General features: G+C 37.0%; 1 pseudogene across 1 annotated transcript; it reads left to right on the top strand.

Moving 5' to 3' along the window:
• Nucleotides 1–16,448: 16,448 nt before the first annotated feature.
• Nucleotides 16,449–17,586, top strand: LOC149218164 (protein DMR6-LIKE OXYGENASE 1 pseudogene; annotated as a pseudogene). The gene is made up of 3 exons (XR_016249575.1): nt 16,449–16,683; nt 16,919–17,238; nt 17,314–17,586. The product of XR_016249575.1 is annotated as a protein DMR6-LIKE OXYGENASE 1 pseudogene (transcript).
• Nucleotides 17,587–18,022: the final 436 nt, after the last annotated feature.

The following is an 18,022-nucleotide window of genomic DNA, read 5'->3' as shown; positions in this document are numbered from 1 at the left end:
ACCATTTATAACTGGTTCTACTCATGAGCTTCAAGCAATAATGATCTATCTCTTCTTAATCCAACATCCACTAAGAGTACAAAAGTGCAACATTAGTAGTAGATATCAAACTCAAATATCAATAAATCCTGTTCCATTTATTCATCAAAACCTCCTCGGAGGGTGCAAAAGTGCATGTTCTGAGGACAAGTTTTTGATAAATTTCTGGACCCTTCTCTATATGCATGAGAAGGGTTTAAATACTACTAACTAATTCTAAAAATAATTTATTACAAACATGTAGGATGCGGTTTAAATGACCGTCCTCATTTCGGGCAAAAATAAAGTAAAATTAAAACTAAAACTGAATCTAAAACTAAAACTAATAACTAACTATCTATGTATCTGTTCCTTGTTGTCGCAAGAGTTTAGAATTTGTTTGAGGAGAGTTGGCTGGCTGACTTCCGACTTTAGCTGTCTTATGAAAATGGAATTGGTAAGAGTTGGCACCATCTTCTCGCCAAAATTGACAATACATTTGAGAGTCATGCACTAGGTGTGTGGTTTTACCAAGTACATCTAGTAAGAATACCAATTCAACTTGGTTAACCTTTTGATTGACTCTGCCCTTTCTTGAGCCTTCTATCTCCAGCTAGTTTGTAGATGTTGTACATTTGGTAGATATCCTGGAGTGGTCTCTTAGATCATATTTGCCCTGTGTAAATTTTCATTGATGCAGTCAATGACATTATTTGCTGTTGTGGCTGCTTCTTTTGCCACTTGTTTTGCTTTCCTGATCTGTGCATCCCACTTATTAAAGAGAATTTCTTTGTGGGTGTCATTGATTATTGGTGCACCTGCCTTTTTCCCTTCCTCTATTTCCTGCCAAGCCAAATATTCAGTAACTCTTATATCAATTAAATCGTAATCACGTCGCAAGTCCATGACTTGATTAGTAATTATGTCGCTTGTTTCACAATAAGAGCTCCACTGTGATATTCTTTGGCACAATGTTTCTTGTTGCTGTAGTAGTTGATCATTTAAGGAAATGGATTCTGTGACGAATTCTGTAAGCTTAGGATCATCCTTGTGCATCTCTTACATAACCTGCAACTGTTTTTCTCTTTCGGCCAAACTGTTATGGTATCCTATTTGAATCTGTTGAAAGTCCTACTGTAGTTTTTCAAACTGTTTCTGTGCTTCACTGTTCGCACTGACTTGTTGTAGCTATTGCTGCAAAACTTGTATTTAATCTTCTTTTTCTTTCAGTATTTGTTGTACCTCAGATGCTTTATCAATGGTCGCAGAAGCATATGCTCCTGTGATCTAAGATAATTTAGTGAGATTTTCAGTAGGATCAATGGTAGGATCTTGCCAAAGGATGTCTAATTGTTCTACATCATGAGAAAGCACGCTTTCCAATTTCCTTTTCTTTCTTTTCCTTCTCACAACAACCTTATGTTGCGGGCTATAAAATACATCGAGAGGGGGAATTTCCTCTATTTTGAGCATAAATTCAGAGGATGGGGTAATGGGAATATGTTCCATTTCTGGGACATTGTTGAATGTTCTTGTGACTACATCATTCACCGTTTGTACATTACTCTCAGGTGCTTTTGTGCTCTGTCCCTTAATATTCATTAAGTCATTGAATGTCTCCCATTCTTTATCCAACTTAGTTCTGACTAATGGTGGTTGGATGATGAGAGGGGGAGGATATACCTGTGGAGAGGTCAAAACCTGTTGTTCTGGGAGCTCCTTAGACTGGGCAGTATCCCTTACTGACCCTTCGCTTTTATTATGGTCACTCTCGGACCTCTTGGAGTGTTCTGACGTTTCTCTCCCAGACTTAGATTTAGACCTATCTGTTCCTGAACTTCCACTGAGACTGATACTGGGAGTTGGTTCCCTCACGGGTTCCAAGCGTAATTTATCCAAAGGGATATTAGCTAACCTCCTTTCTCTGTATATTTTGAATTCTTGAAATTCTACTAGAGGGAATCGCATTTGGGCCAAATACAGAACTTCTTTACGTGTACTTTTCTGTTGGAACATATCATCAAAAAGATAATCTTCTTTAGAAAACACCTTTATTTTGACTGTAGTAGTGAAATTCTTAACAATATCAGAAGGGTCGAACGGTCTTCTTCGAAATTTGAACAATCATAGACATAACATGTTTTTTACTTCTTTGAATGCATGGCCTACATCAAATAGTGAAAAGGCCCCATGGGCCACAGGAAATTGTGGCCAAATGGCCTTCTTCTTGTCCTTCAACTCTTTAATCATACCTCCTTCTCCGCAGGTCTGATAAGCAATCTCTCGTGCCAGTAGTTTATCAGGAACATATAAAGGTAAGACATGAGGGGAAGCGAGACTTCTGAATACCCTCACATATGTGAAAAGTTATTCTTCAAACCAGCTCGCGACAGGGAGCATATCGACCTCCGCTTCGGGAGAAAATCTTGGAGGGCCTTTATCATACAACATTTTGTACAGAGGCGGCATGATTCCATGACAAATCTTGTAGAAATACGGAGTGAACTTGGAATCCCACAATTCTTTGTGATAAATATGAATGGGTAAGGGATCTTGAGTAGTCCATTTCCAACCCATTAGAGGAAACTTGGAAATATAACGGATTGCATCCATCACATATGCAGATAAGTAGAAAGGGGGGTAAATTCTTTACATGCCCTATCTATTTTAGGTTGATTGATGAGTTAACTTACAAGTCTCTGAGTTAGAATTTTTTCCCACCACAGAACTAACCTTCAGCTAACTCTATAAATAGTTAGAGGTCAGTTAACATAATACAACTAAAAGTAACTGAACTAGATTACTAAAATTTAGTAATCACATATGCATAATTGAAATCCAAGCCCTCTAACTTGAATTTTCTTCCCAAACTGAGTGACAAGATCCATGTCACACTTTTTAACTACCTCCAAGTTGTCCTGCTGATGTGGAAATTTGATTTACTCGATTTGACTAAGGCTAAAGTCAAATTGAACCTTTCTTGCTACAGTTTTTTAACACTCCCTCTTAGAAAGAAAGGGATTTTTCACCACCCCTATCCTGCATGTGTAGAATTTGAATTTACCTCTTGACAATGCCTTTGTCAATATGTCAGCATCTTTCTCCTTGGTTGGAATGTACTGTAGAAACATAATTCTCCTCCACACAGAGTATAGCAAATGATGATATCAGATATCAATGTGCTTCAACCTATCATAAAATACCAAATTCTCAAAGAGATTAATGCAACTATGATTATCATAATATATCATAGTCGGATCCATCTCATAACTAAACAATCTCGCAATTATTTTCCTCATCCATATGGCCTGACATGTTGCTTGACTTGTAACCATGTAATCATCCTCTACTAAGATGAGTGCCACATCCCTATTCTTCCCACTATACCACGAAATAGTTGTAGACTCAACACTAAAGATAGCACGTGAAATACTTTTCATGTCTCATGGGCTCGCTGCCCAATCTACATTAGTGAAGCCTTGGATATTCACTCCTTCTTTCCTCCTATACCATAATCCATACTCGGTAGTGCCTTTAAGGTACCGTAATACATGATTTTCTACCTTCAAATACACCTTGGTAAGCCTCATGATAGCTTGACTCAGTTGGTTTACTGCATAGAAAATTTCGGGTCTATATTCACAAGAAACATCAAAGACCCCACAAGCTGCCTATAAATGGTTGCATCAAACTCTTGACTTGAAGTGGTATTCTCCTTCCTCTAGTTTGTAACTAGAGGTGTGTCAATGGGCTTACAATTCTCCATGTTAAATCTATGAATTATTTTAGAGGCATACTTCCCTAAGACATAAACAATTCTCCATCACCTTTCCATACTTCCAACCTAAGGAAGTAATGCATGATGCCCATCTCTTTCATCTCAAATTTCCTTACAAAATCGGATCAAATGCTCATCACCTGTCAATATTAAATCATCAACATATAAAACAAGAATAACCAACTTACCATTTTCCACAATGTGATAAAGGTTTGCATCTGCTTGACTTTTGGTGAAGCCCAATCCACTGAGATAACTATTTATCCAAGTGTACCATGCTCAGGGCACCTGTTTGAGACCATACAATGCTTTCTTGAGTGTGGACACATGTGACTCTCAATCATATCTCTCAAATCCTTATGTACACTCTATGCAAATTTTCTCCTCGACAACATTGTTGAGAAAGGAAGTATTGACATCCATATGGTGGATTTTCCACCCCATCTCGAAGGCCAATGCTAGAATGGATATGATTGAGGAATATTTTGCAACCGGTGAACTTTTTTCCTCATAGTCCACTCCCTCTATCTCAGAGAATCCTTTGTCTACAAATCTGGCCTTGTACTTCTTGATGCTCATATCAACTTCATGCTTCACTTCGTAGATCCATCACGAACCAACCACTTATTTCCCTTTTGGTCTCGACACGACCTCGCATACACCGTTATTCATGATGGATTTGTATTCTTCCACCACGGCATCAACCCAAATAGGTTGAGAAACTTCTTACTCAAATGAGGAAGGATCTGTCTCAATGAGCTTTGTCATGAGACCCATGTAGTCAGTGTACCTACTAGGCGACCTCCTCTTCCTGCGTTGTGATGTGGGGGCTCTCACATTCTCCCTTGCATCCTACAACAATATATCATCTTCTTTCGTTCTCTTTCTCCTGTATCTAGAAGATTTTGGTTAAGTGGGTACCTAGACTCTGCATCCTGTATGCTCGACTACATGTGGGTACTCTAGAACCTCCTAAAGCTCATCGTGAGGCTCCTCCTTTGGTCCTAGAAACTCCTGCTCTGGTGGGCTACTTAGCTCTCATTCCACAAAGCATATCATAGCCTTCTCCTCATCGAAATTGACATCTCTCCTCACAATCGTCATCTTGAGTGAAGGTAAATACACTTGATAATTATATGGAGTTTTGGTGTATCCTACAAAAACTCCCAACTCTCCTGTAGGCTTGAAGTTTCTTCCTTTAATACTTGGTGACATCACAATAAACTGAAGCTCCAAAAATTCTGAAATGAGACACAGTAAGGTTTCTCCCAGAGAAAAGTTCCTCTGGTGTGATCATGCCAAGTATTGTATGAGGACACTGGTTCTACAAGTAAACTAGTGTATTGCATGCTTATGCCCATGGATGCAATGACAACCTATAATCATGGAGCATGGCCTTTGCTACTCCCACTATTATTTTGTTCTTCCTTTTGGCTACCTCATTCTGTGTGGGTTATTGGGTGCTATCAACTCTCTTCAAATAACATCAAATCCATGATCCTCCAATACTGCTACATGTCTCAGAAAATATTTCCCTTTACTAAAAATAACATCAAATCCATGATCCTCCAATACTGCTACATATATCAGGTTCTTCTTCACCTCAAGTACAAACATAACATATTTGAGGCAAAGAGGAGAGGTTTTCTCCCTCTCAAAGGTGATAGTACCAATTCTGGTAGCATTGTACCTCCCATCATGCCCCATTTCGATATGCATATGGAGATCCTTCTCCTCGAGGCTACTAAAAAAATCCTTGAACCTTGTCATATGGAATGAGGCACCGGAATGAAGGTACCACACACTCCCCATAGCAGTGTCGGCCATGGATGCTATTGGGGTGAAGTTTAATTCGAATTATGAAGCTAATTCTTCACCTCCTTCTCCTCCTAAAGGCTTCTTGGTAGACTTCTTATGCAAACATTTTGTTGCATAATGCCCAAATTCGTGGAAGTGGGAGAATTTTATCTTTCTCAAGTCTTTCTTATTTTAATTATTTTGGCTAGATTCAGGTTTGCTATGGGTCTTCTTCCCTTTTCCCTTCTTCCCCTTTCCAACCAAGGAAAAATTTTCTTCATCCTCAACTTTGGATGATGTTCCATCTCAGTTATTTCTCCTGAACTCTTCTTGAACCAAATGAGACCACAACCTTTCCCAATTCAGTAATTTTTCCCTTCCATTCACAGAGTCCTAGTAGATGTGCAAGGATTTTGGAAGGCCTATAAGAGTTAGGCTCACCAGGACATCTTCTGCAAAATTCACCCCAACCCCTCCAAGATCATTACAAACTTGAGTAAACCTAGAGAGATATTGTGGAATAATATCATTCTTTTGCATTCTTATGTTTCAAAGTTTGTCTTTCACGGCCAATTTTCTATGGTCACTGCTATTTTTTAATAGCTCGATGAGTGTGTTCAACATAACAAATGGTGTCTCTTTTCCATGGAAATTTGAGACCACATGGTATCTCACACCTTCCAGAAAAATTCTCTTGGCCTTTGCAACATCATTCTTCCATTGGGTTAATTATTGTGCATCAGACTGTTGTGGTTTTGTAATGTTAGCTTTAACATATTCTAACACATCCTTTTCATCTAGCACTACTTCCATTCTATCCTTCAAGGCATGAAATTTGAGTTACCCTCCAGGGCATACTCCAATCTCACTATGTTGAAAGACATTCTCTCGATCCTAAAGAACAATTGTTGCAATGAAGCTACTACATAAAATTCCTAAGAGACAAGTTCGAAATACTCGTTCTAATGTGATTTTAGGGCTCTCATACCATGTGTAAATTTGAAAGAAATTGCAATTGCTTAAGATTTCAAACTGAAAAACAAGAGACATAATTATACTATATCAATGTGTAGAATGGGAACCACAATTTAGAAAAGCACGCATAGACATGAAATAAGAAAAACCACACATACACAATGATTTATATGGGAACCCAAGTAGGAAAAACCCCCTTAATCCTCTTTGCATTAATCCGTTGAATAGAGAAACTATTACAATTGCTAACTCTGTCTTTGAGCTCAACCTACAAAAGAATAATTGTGCTCTCTTCTCAATGAGAAACTCTAGCCAATGCTTAGCCAATTATTTGCTCATCAAGTCTCCTATTTCCATGCAAAAAACTTGAGGAAATTAGCCCCCAAAAAATAGGAATTTCCTCCAAATTGATTGTGCAATTCCCAAGGATTGATCTTATGACTCTTGCAACACCTATACACTCAAAACTAGTCTACACTGATGTTAGACTTCCTTGTCATCTCCACTTCAGCTCAGGAACTAAAATTATTTGCATGCACTAGTTATTTTGGGTTGATTGATCAGTTAACTGATAGATCTCTGAGTTAGACTCCTTTCCCATTGCACAACTAACCTTCAACTCACTCTATCAATAATTAGAGGTTAGTTAACTAAATGCAACTAAAAAGAACTAAATTGTATTACTAAATTTAGCAATCACACATGCATATCTAAACTCCAAGCCCTCTAACTCAAATTTTCTGAGCTAACTGAGTGACAAGATCTATGTCACACTAGTTAACTACCTCTAAGCTATCCCATGGATGTGGAAATTTGATTTACTCAATTTGACTAAGGCTAAATTCAAATTGAGCCTTTCTTGCTACATTTTTTTTAACATTAAATCTCTATATTGATTAAGTACCATCACAACATAGCTAGATAGATTTTACTACCCATAGGTTTTAAGCTAGTAACGTTAACATCGACGCATGATGTAACAATACACCCAATGTCCATCTATTGAAAACCCAGTGGAAGAAATTTTCAGCATTTCAAAATATTTTGCACAATTTGTTTATAGAAAGCTCAAGCAACAAGATAACTACCTATAGCAATATACACACAAAAAAATCTAGATACATCTTTCTATGTCTTAATGATACAATGTTTCAAAATAATGTAAAGATGTCTCTTTAATTTTTTGAAACATGCATATGTACATCTATTATTTTTAGTATTAATACATATATTGGATTTTAATGTTATATTTTATTATTCTAAAATACCATTTAACAACTAAAAACCTATAACATGCTTTACATATATTTTGAGGCTTAAAAGCACCTTAAAGAATGTTTAAAAATAAAAATAGATATCAATTCTCCCCTTATGTAATTATCAAGTAGAAAAATGCCCCCTTTTAATAGCAACAACTAGATAAAAAATTAAAATATAATTACAATTACTCCAAAAGCAAGTTCACCCTTTCACTCTTGTGGTTTTTTTGTGAACACTACAAAAATAAGTTATTGAGCTCTAGCTCTAGATAATTACAATTACTGTAAAAGGAGGTCCACACTTTCGCTCTCTTGGTTTTTGTGAGCACTACCTAAATAAGTTATTGAGCTCTACTAATAGATAATGAAGAAGTGTATATAAATGGCAATTAAAGGTGGGTATTTAAGTGAATGAAAGTGACTTCCTAAATATTTCTTAAGATTTTCCTTATTTTTTTCCATCCTTTTTTAATAATAAGGGATGTGTTGCATGGAATCCACTTATAATATTGTGACTCTCATCTCACATTTGGGTAAACCATAATTCTATATTTTATGCCTCGTTACATTTTTAGAAAAATTTCCCTATTTTTTGTCATCACTTTTTACTAATAAGGGATGTGTTGCATGGGATCCATTTATAATATGGTAACTCTCATCTCAATTTGGGTAAACCATTATTCTATATTTATATCTTGTTACATTTTTAGATTACAACTTGATGGTTCACTTATTAAGTTAGGAAGAAACAGATTATTGGTAGGCAATTCAATAATGCATCTTAGTCTTAATTTAATGTAATAATATAATACAAAATATTAACCAACCTAAATCCATTTAAGTCCAAATCTTAGGTGCACTTGAGAGGGTGCTTCACACTTAACAAATATTTAATCATCTTAGTCTTAATTTAATGTAATAATATAATACAAAATATTAACCAACCTAAACCTAAATCCATTTAAGTCCAAATCTATCAAGGCTTTAGAGGGATCTACTCTCTCATGTGTAAACCTTCTTTTGAGTTTTCACATTGAGTGATTTGATCCCTTGAGGGAGTTGATTACACCTCCTTTTGGGTTTTCAAGTTGAGTGATTTGATCCCTTGAGGGAGTTAAGATGGATAAGTTGTGAAAATTGTTTTTGAATATTAAAATAATTTTTAAATATAAAAATATTTATAAAACATTTAAAAATATTAAAATATTAATATTAAAATTTAAAAATATTAAAATATTTTAATATTCAAAATCATTTTTCACAACTTAATATAAAAAAAATCATGTTAACTCTCCATTTATCATGCTAGATCAAATTTATCCAAATTAAAACTCACAAATATTTTATTATTATTATTATATTAATCATCATTTCATCCCCATTTCTCATGCTAGATCAAATTTATCGAATTAAAACTCACAAATATTTTATTATTATTATTATTATTAATATTATTATTATTATAATATTAGTCATCATTTCATTATTAAACAATGAAAAAATTACATATCAACTATATTTTAAACAACAAGAAATAAATTACATATCTCCTTCCTATTAAAATATATAAAAAAATAGCAAACAAACAAATAAATAAATAAAATAAAAAACTAACTCAAAATTAAATTAAATTAACCCACAAAATTTTATATAAAATGTTTTATTTAAAATTAATATTAAAATAATTATTTTATCTTTCCCTATATTACATACTTGTTCACACAGTGAGTTGTAAAAAATATCTGGTAATATAATAATAATTGCGCACGAAATAAGAATTCTCGTGTACTTCCATTCCATGTAGTGTAACTCAATTTATTTCTGAGAAGAAGCCAATTCGAAACATCTCCTTGTGTGCAGTGGTTCACAGAAATGTTATCTATACCAGGAGACGTTCAGAGCGACCTCAGTGGCATTATAGAAAAGCTATGTTGGAATTTAATTCCAACTGCAACAATGAACAGGTGTACATGAATCTGATTTGCAGTAAATGTTAAAGCTGTTCGGTGCAGCCAAGTCGCCTTTGATATTTCTGCACATTAATATGCATTAAAGTTTCAGTTGATTTCCCCTGCAGACAGCCGACTTGTTTTTTGATAAAGGCATCACCGCCTTGCTGCAATAAATTCTGAGATAAACATTAGAAGATATTTTGTAATATTTTATTGTTTTAATCAGATATCTTTCACCATATAAATACCGCACAGCAGTTCTGTTTTAAAGTTAGCGTTAGAAGCAGCAGCAGCAGCTGAAGAATCACACAGAGCAGAAGAAAGCACGCAGCAGCGTGAAGAGGAAGAAGAATAATTTCAGAACAGTGAAATGCATAGCAGTGCAGAAATTTGAATGTAATTTGTTTTTTATGTTCATCTGTGTGGAACAGAATCGTTCCTTAGTGAATTTCTGAAGTAGATGTTCAGCAATAGAAGTTTTGAAATTCCCTCATTATGAGGAAGACAAATCTGTAACAGTTAGTTTATTTTGATAAATACAAGTTAATTTCTTCCTGTTGTTGTTACATCGTCACCGTTGCTGAAACACCTCGTAACTCAAAAATTACTTGACGTCAAAAGTTTACGTTGCTGAAACACGACGATCAGCGTTGCTGAAACACCTGTTTCAGCAACTGAAAAAAAACTGTGTTGCTGAAACACCGTTTCCAGCAAGCGAATTTTTCTGTTTTTCTGTGTAAAAACAGAGTGCGATTTTTGTCTGTTTGTTATGGGATTTATCAGAAAATTCCAACATGGTATCAGAGCTAGTCTAGGCACTCAGTGAGTCAAAAACAGAGATTGTTTTTCACTGTAGGAGCTGTAAGAAGTTTGTTAAGCAGATTTTTCTAGCAGAGAAAGTTTTTGCTTGTTTTTCAAAATACAGTCAATACCTTTTCTTTACCAGTACAGGTTAAGATGGCAGATGCTGGAACAGGTTTGACAAATCCCCAACTGCCTCAGTTTAATGGGAAAAATTACAGTTATTGGTCCATAACAATGAAAGCATTGTTTGCTTCTCAAGGACTATGGGAGCTGGTTGAAACAGGGTATGCTGAACCTGCAGATGCAACAGCACTGGCTGCTTTGACAGCAGCAGAAAGAGACCAGTTGAAGAGTGACAAGAAGAAGGATGCCAAAGCCCTCTTTTTCCTCTTCCAATCAGTACATGAAAGTGTTTTTCCGCGGATTGCAGCAGCAACAAAATCTAAGGAGGCATGGGATATTCTCCAAACTGCCTACCAAGGCATGGAGAAGGTGAAGACTGCAAAGTTGCAGATGTTGAGGAGAGACTTTGAAAATCTCAGCATGAAGGAATCTGATACAATAGATTCATTCTTCACCCAGGTTATTGGCTTGATAACCCAGATAAGGTCTCATGGTGAGACTCTTGAAGATAGAAGGGTTGTAGAGAAAATCTTGAGATGTTTACCCTCAAGGTTTGAATCTATTGTGGTGGCAATAGAAGAAACAAAAGATCTCTCACAGTTCACGGTAGATGAGCTGAGTGCTTCTCTGTTGTCTCATGAACACAGACTGAGTAGAGGAACAGATTCCTCATTTGAGCAAGCATTCAAGACTCAGATGTCTTTTGGCCAAAGAAGAGGTGGAAGCAGAGCAAATTACAGAGGTCGTGGAAGAAGCCAAAATAGAGGCAGAAATTACCCAGCTAACACAAGCGGAAGGAGCTGCAATCAGAACCAAGCTGAAGGTTCAAGCAAACAGCAAGCTCATGGACAAAGGTATGACAAATCCCAAGTCCAATGTCATTATTGTAAAAAATTTGGGCACTATGCCAATGAATGCAAGAAAAAACAAAATGACATGAACAATAGGCAGAATGCTAATTTTGCAAATGAAGAAGATAAGAACCCAAAGAATGTGCTATTAACATGTAACATAGCACAAGACAAACAAGATGATTTTTGGTTCTTAGACTCAGGTTGTAGTAATCACATGACTGGAAATATTGCGATGTTTGCCAATCTGGATGAAAATGTGAAATCTGAGGTAACAACAGGGACTGATGATAAGATAACTGTCAAGGGTAAGGGCAGTGTCAATATCCGAGCAAAAAATGGAGAACAGATGACTGTGCAAGCTGTATAATATGTACCTGGTCTGAAATGTAATCTTTTGAGCATTGGACAGCTCATGAACAAAGGTTACAACGTGTTCTTCAAAGATGATTTGTGTACTATCAGAGACATACCTCCAAGTAAGAAGATCATTGCACAGGTGCAGATGACCAGCAATAGAATGTTTCCTCTCAAGCTCAGGGCAGATTTGAAGGAAGGCAGAACTATTGCGGCTGTAACACAAGAAGTCTTTCAAGAACAGGTGAAAGATGTGAATTGGTTGTGGCACTTGAGATTTGGACATCTCAATTTCGGAGGCCTGAATCTGTTGCACAGAAAGGGCATGGTAAAGGGATTGCTGTTGATTGAGAAACCGGACAACCTTTGTGAAGGCTGCATCTTGGGCAAGCAACATAAAGAAAGCTTTCCAGCAGGAAAGAGTATAAGGGCAAAAGCACCATTGGAAATTGTTCATTCTGATGTGTGTGGACCGATGCAAATACCATCATTTGCTGGAAATAGATATGTTTTAACTTTTATTGATGATTACACCAGAAAGACATGAATGTATATGCTGAAACAGAAGAGTGAAGTGTTTGAGAAATTCCGCCACTTCAAAACTCTTGTTGAAAAGCAGAGTGGGCATTATATCAAAGTGCTCAGAACAGATAGAGGAGGAGAGTACATCTCCCAAGAATTTCTGCGTTTTTGCAGAGAGAATGGCATACAAAAGCAGTTCACAGCAAGGTATACACCTCAGCAAAACGGTGTTGCTGAAAGAAAGAATAGGACCATTCTTGACATGGTCAGAAGTATGCTGAAGGCAAAACACTTGCCGTATGAGTATTGGGCAGAAGCTGTTACTTGCGCAGTTTACATCTTGAATAGATGCCCAACTAAAGCTGTCATGAACAGAATACCAGAAGAGGCATGGAGTGGTCAAAAGCAAACTGTCACTCACATGAGAGTATTCGGTTGTGTGGCATATGCACATGTACCAGATCAGCTAAGAAAAAAGCTTGATAGTAAGGGGGAGAAGTGTGTCTTTATTGGCTATTGTGATGAGTCAAAAGCATACAAACTCTATAATCCATCCACCAAGAAGTTAATAGTAAGTAGAGATGTGCAGTTCATTGAAGATGAAACTTGGGATGGAAGCTTGGAAAAAACAGTGAATGTGAAGACAATAATGTCTCATGAAGAAAAAGAGGAAGGGACAGCAGCAAATAATCCTTCCTTGGTGGCTCCTCCTACACCACAGCAAGTACAACAAACCACACCACAAGCTGGAATCCGAACAGCCTTGAGAAGTCAAGGAAGAACAGTTGCTGTTACACCACAAACAGCTACTGCTGAAACACCACAGGGATCAAATACACCCTCAAGTTCGGATGGAACTCCAAGCACACCAAGAAGACCAAGATTCAGAAATCTGAATGAGATTTATGAACAAGGAGAGGTAAGTAACAATACCGGTCTGAATTCATTATTTGCTTTGTATTGTCATATTGATGACCCAATCCATTTTGAAGATGTTGTAAATGAAAATAAATGGATTGAAGCAATGAATGAAGAAATTGGTGCAATTGAGAAGAGTAAAACATGGGAGTTAGTGGATCTCCCTAAAGGCAAAGATGCCATTGGAGTTAAGTGGGTTTATAAGACCAAGAGTAATGCTGAAGGTAAGATTGACAGGCACAAAGCAAGACTTGTTGTGAAAGGCTACAAGCAGCAACAAGGCAGAGACTATGATGAAACCTTTGCACCAGTAGCAAGGATGGAAACAGTCACAACAGTGTTGTCTATTGCAGCACAACACAAATGGAAGATTTATCAGATGGATGTTAAATCTGCATTCCTGAATGGAGTGTTAAAAGAAGAGGTTTATGTTGATCAACCTCCGGGCTATGAAGTTGAAGGACAAGAGCATAAAGTTTGTAAACTGAAGAAGACTCTTTATGGGCTGAAGAAAGCTCCAAGAGCATGGTACAGCAGAATTGATGCTTATCTGATTGAGAATGGGTTTGCTAAGTGTGATGGTGAACCCACACTCTACATAAAGCAGAATGACGGTAAGATTATTATTGTTGTTTTATATGTAGATGATCTGATTTTTACTAGCAATGATGCTTCTCTCATTGCTGATTTTAAAGCAGTCATGAAGAGTGAATTTGAAATGACTGACTTAGGGTTATTAAGATATTTTCTTGGAATTGAAGTAGACCAAAGTGAAAATGGTGTTTTCATTTCTCAAGATAAATATGTAGAAGCTGTTTTGAAGAGATTTAACATGCAGAACAGCAAGGCTGTTGTGACTCCAACAGTAGTGGGGCTGAAATTAACCAAAGAAGACAGCAGCAAATATTTTGATCCAAAATTGTACAAAAGCATAGTTGGCAGCCTTATGTACTTGACTGCAACTAGGCCGGACATTATGCACGCTGTGAGTTTAATCTCCAGATTTATGGAAAGACCGAAAGAGACTCATTGGCAGGCAGCCAAGAGAATTCTAAGGTATGTGAATGGAACGAAGGGGTTTGGTATTTTATACTCCTCTTCTGAAAGTTTCATGTTGACAGGTTACACTGACAGTGATTGGGCTGGAAGTGTTGATGATAGGAAAAGCACATCGGGATATGTGTTTCATATGGGATCGGGAGCCATCTCATGGGCTTCCAAGAAGCAACCAGTTGTGGCTTTGTCAACAGCAGAGGCAGAGTATGTGGCAGCAACAGCAGCAGCATGCCAAGCAGTATGGCTGAGAAGAGTTCTCAAAGATTTGTGTCATGAACAAGAAAATGGCACAACCATTTACTGTGACAATAGCTCAGCAATAGCATTGTCTAAAAACTCTGTTTTTCATAAAAGAACAAAGCACATAGACACCAAATATCACTTCATACGTGAATTGGTTAACAATGGTGAGATTGTTTTGCAGCACTGCAGAACAGAGGATCAGCTTGCAGACATCTTGACAAAACCATTAGCAAAGAAAGGTTTTGATCATTTCAGAAAATGTCTGGGTATGCAGCAGTTGAAATTAAGGGGGAGTGTTGGAATTTAATTCCAACTGCAACAATGAACAGCTGTACATGAATCTGATTTGCAGTAAATGTTAAAGATGTTCGGTGCAGCCAAGTCGCCTTTGATATTTCTGCACATTAATATGCATTAAAGTTTCAGTTGATTTCCCCTGCAGACAGCCGACTTGTTTTTTGATAAAGGCATCACCGCCTTGCTGCAATAAATTCTGAGATAAACATTAGAAGATATTTTGTAATATTTTATTGTTTTAATCAGATATCTTTCACCATATAAATACCGCACAGCAGTTCTGTTTTAAAGTTAGCGTTAGAAGCAGCAGCAGCAGCTGAAGAATCACACAGAGCAGAAGAAAGCACGCAACAGCGTAAAGAGGAAGAAGAATAATTTCAGAACAGTGAAATGCACAGCAGTGCAGAAATTTGAATGTAATTTGTTTTTTATGTTCATCTGTGTGGAACAGAATCGTTCCTTAGTGAATTTCTGAAGTAGATGTTCAGCAATAGAAGTTTTGAAATTCCCTCATTATGAGGAAGACAAATCTGTAACAGTTAGTTTATTTTGATAAATACAAGTTAATTTCTTCCTGTTGCTGTTACATCGTCACAGTTGCTGAAACACCTCGTAACTCAAAAATTACTTGACGTCAAAAGTTTACGTTGCTGAAACACGATGATCATCGTCGCTGAAACACCTGTTTCAGCAACTGAAAAAAAACTGTGTTGCTGAAACACCGTTTCCAGCAAGCGAATTTTTCTGTTTTTCTGTGTAAAAACAGAGTGCGATTTTTGTCTGTTTGTTATGGGATTTATCAGAAAATTCCAACAAGCTACTGTCCAATGGAGTGAACAGAAGTGAGATGGAGGGTAAATATATCCTGCCTCTCAGTGAACGCCCCCAGTTGTCTGAGGTGTCTTACTCGGAGAGCATTCCGGTGGTGGATCTCCAGGGCCTGGATGGCCCTAACAGAACAAGGGTGGTCCATGAAATCCAGCATGCATTGGAGGAGGATGGTTGTTTCCAGGTACACCATATACCTCATTTCCAACTCATCTGCAATCTTAGACTATCAATTATCAGGTTGCCCGTGTCGAATTTAGGGTTATGATTTCATCTGACGCATCTGATTTTAGGTTGCCCGTGTCGAATTTAGGGTTATGATTTCATCTGACGCTTCTGATTTTATGTTAATTGCAAATTTTGATTTCTAATAATCGATTTGTTAGATTCACTAAAACTACTATAAAAATAGTGATAATCCCTCCTAATATACCCAAAACAAAATAATAAAAACTCATCAAATTAATATAAAAGATTTCACGAAATTTTTAAATAACGGAGACTTATGCATAAACAGCTCATTAAAATATTTAAATCACCCTTACACACCATGGATGACTCCACCGACAACTTTCTTGGCTGGGTGCAAAATTGCGATATAATGGTTGCAAACAATTTTGTTTCATATTGTTGAGGCCAGATAGTGAACCATGGCGTGCCAGCGATAGTCATGAAAAGCATGATGGAAATCGCTAAAGAATTCTTCGAAATGCCTGTGGAGGACCGAGCATGCCTCTACTCAGAGGACCCAAAGCAGAGGGTTCGGCTTTTCAGTGTTAGCAGAGCAAAGGACCTTTACTGGAGGGAATGTTTAATCCACCCATGTCATCCTCCAGAGGAAGTGATGAACTCTTGGCCCGAAAAACCTGCAGCCTACGTTCTTGGGCTTCTATGTTGTTTAAGAAGTTCACTTTACAGGTTTCTTTTTGGGTTACATATGATTTTGGATGAGTTAATTTTGGGTTAATTTTTCATAACATATTTAGTTTATGGAATTATCATTTTTATTTTTATCATTTAAATTTATAATTTTGACCAAACTAATATCTAAAGACTGCAGAATATCTCAGATTTCATTCCCAAATCTCTATGTATAGCCCGAACAACAAAAGAATTGACCGACCTATGTTTTGGTGACAGAGATCGCAGCCAGGTATTCTATGGCGGCGACAGCACTGGTTTTAAGGTTACTGGCTTCCCTTTCTGAAGCTCTAGGGCTGGACTCTCATTACTTGAATACAAGCTTTGGAAAACACAGCCAAAGTATGCTTACCAATTACTATCCTCCATGCCCAAACCCAGATCATACCCTTGGTTCACCAAGCCATTCAGACCCAACTGGCGTCACTGTTCTAATGCAAGGCGATGTTAATGGTTTGCAAGTACTCAAAAATGGAAAATGGGTTGCTGTTGAACCCATAGCTAACGCCTTCGTTATCAATTTGGGAGATCACCTGCAGGTAATTACCAAAAGGTGATCTAATATAGTTTTTCTTAGTTTTAAAGCAGAATTATTAATGGCAATAATTTTTCAGGTAGTGAGCAATGGGAGATTCAGGAGTGTTGAGCATCGAGCAATAACGAACGCGTCCACTACACGTATATCAGTTGCTACGTTTTATGGCCCTTCACACGATGCCTTCATTGCTCCTGCAGCATCCCTGGTTGATGAACAACATCCAGCTCTGTACAAAGGATATGAGATTGGAGAATTCATAAGAGTTTTCTGGGGAATTAAGGGATTAAAGAGCAAGACAGCGTTGGATCATTTCAAAATTGAATACCCAGAGGACAATAATGATAAATGACTTTTGTTCTTGAGTTTTACTCAGATGAATCATCGCTAACATTATATCAGTTGCTACGTTTTATGGCCCTTCACACGATGCCTTCATTGCTCCTGCAGCATCCCTGGTTGATGAACAACATCCAGCTCTGTACAAAGGATATGAGATTGGAGAATTCAAGAGAGTTTTCTGGAGAATTAAGGGATTAAAGGGCAAGACAGCGTTGGATCATTTCAAAATTGAATACCCAGAGGACAATAATGGTGAATGACTTTTGTTCTTGAGTTTTACTCAGATGAATCATCGCTAACATTATAACTACTTGCTTGAATGGTGGTTGGTTTCCGCCCTTCAGCTTATTTAAAGTCAGGAGGACATATTTATATATTTCATCAGCATGTTTTATTTGGTTACTTAAAAGTTTGGGATGTCATTTCTAAACAAATAAATTAGAGAT

This window comes from Pinus tabuliformis, chromosome Q, assembly GCF_031772625.1.
Source record: "Pinus tabuliformis cultivar Carrire ecotype Pingquan chromosome Q, CPIR1, whole genome shotgun sequence".
NCBI classification, from domain to species: Eukaryota; Viridiplantae; Streptophyta; class Pinopsida; order Pinales; family Pinaceae; genus Pinus; species Pinus tabuliformis.
This window is presented reverse-complemented; position numbering and strand designations above follow the sequence as displayed.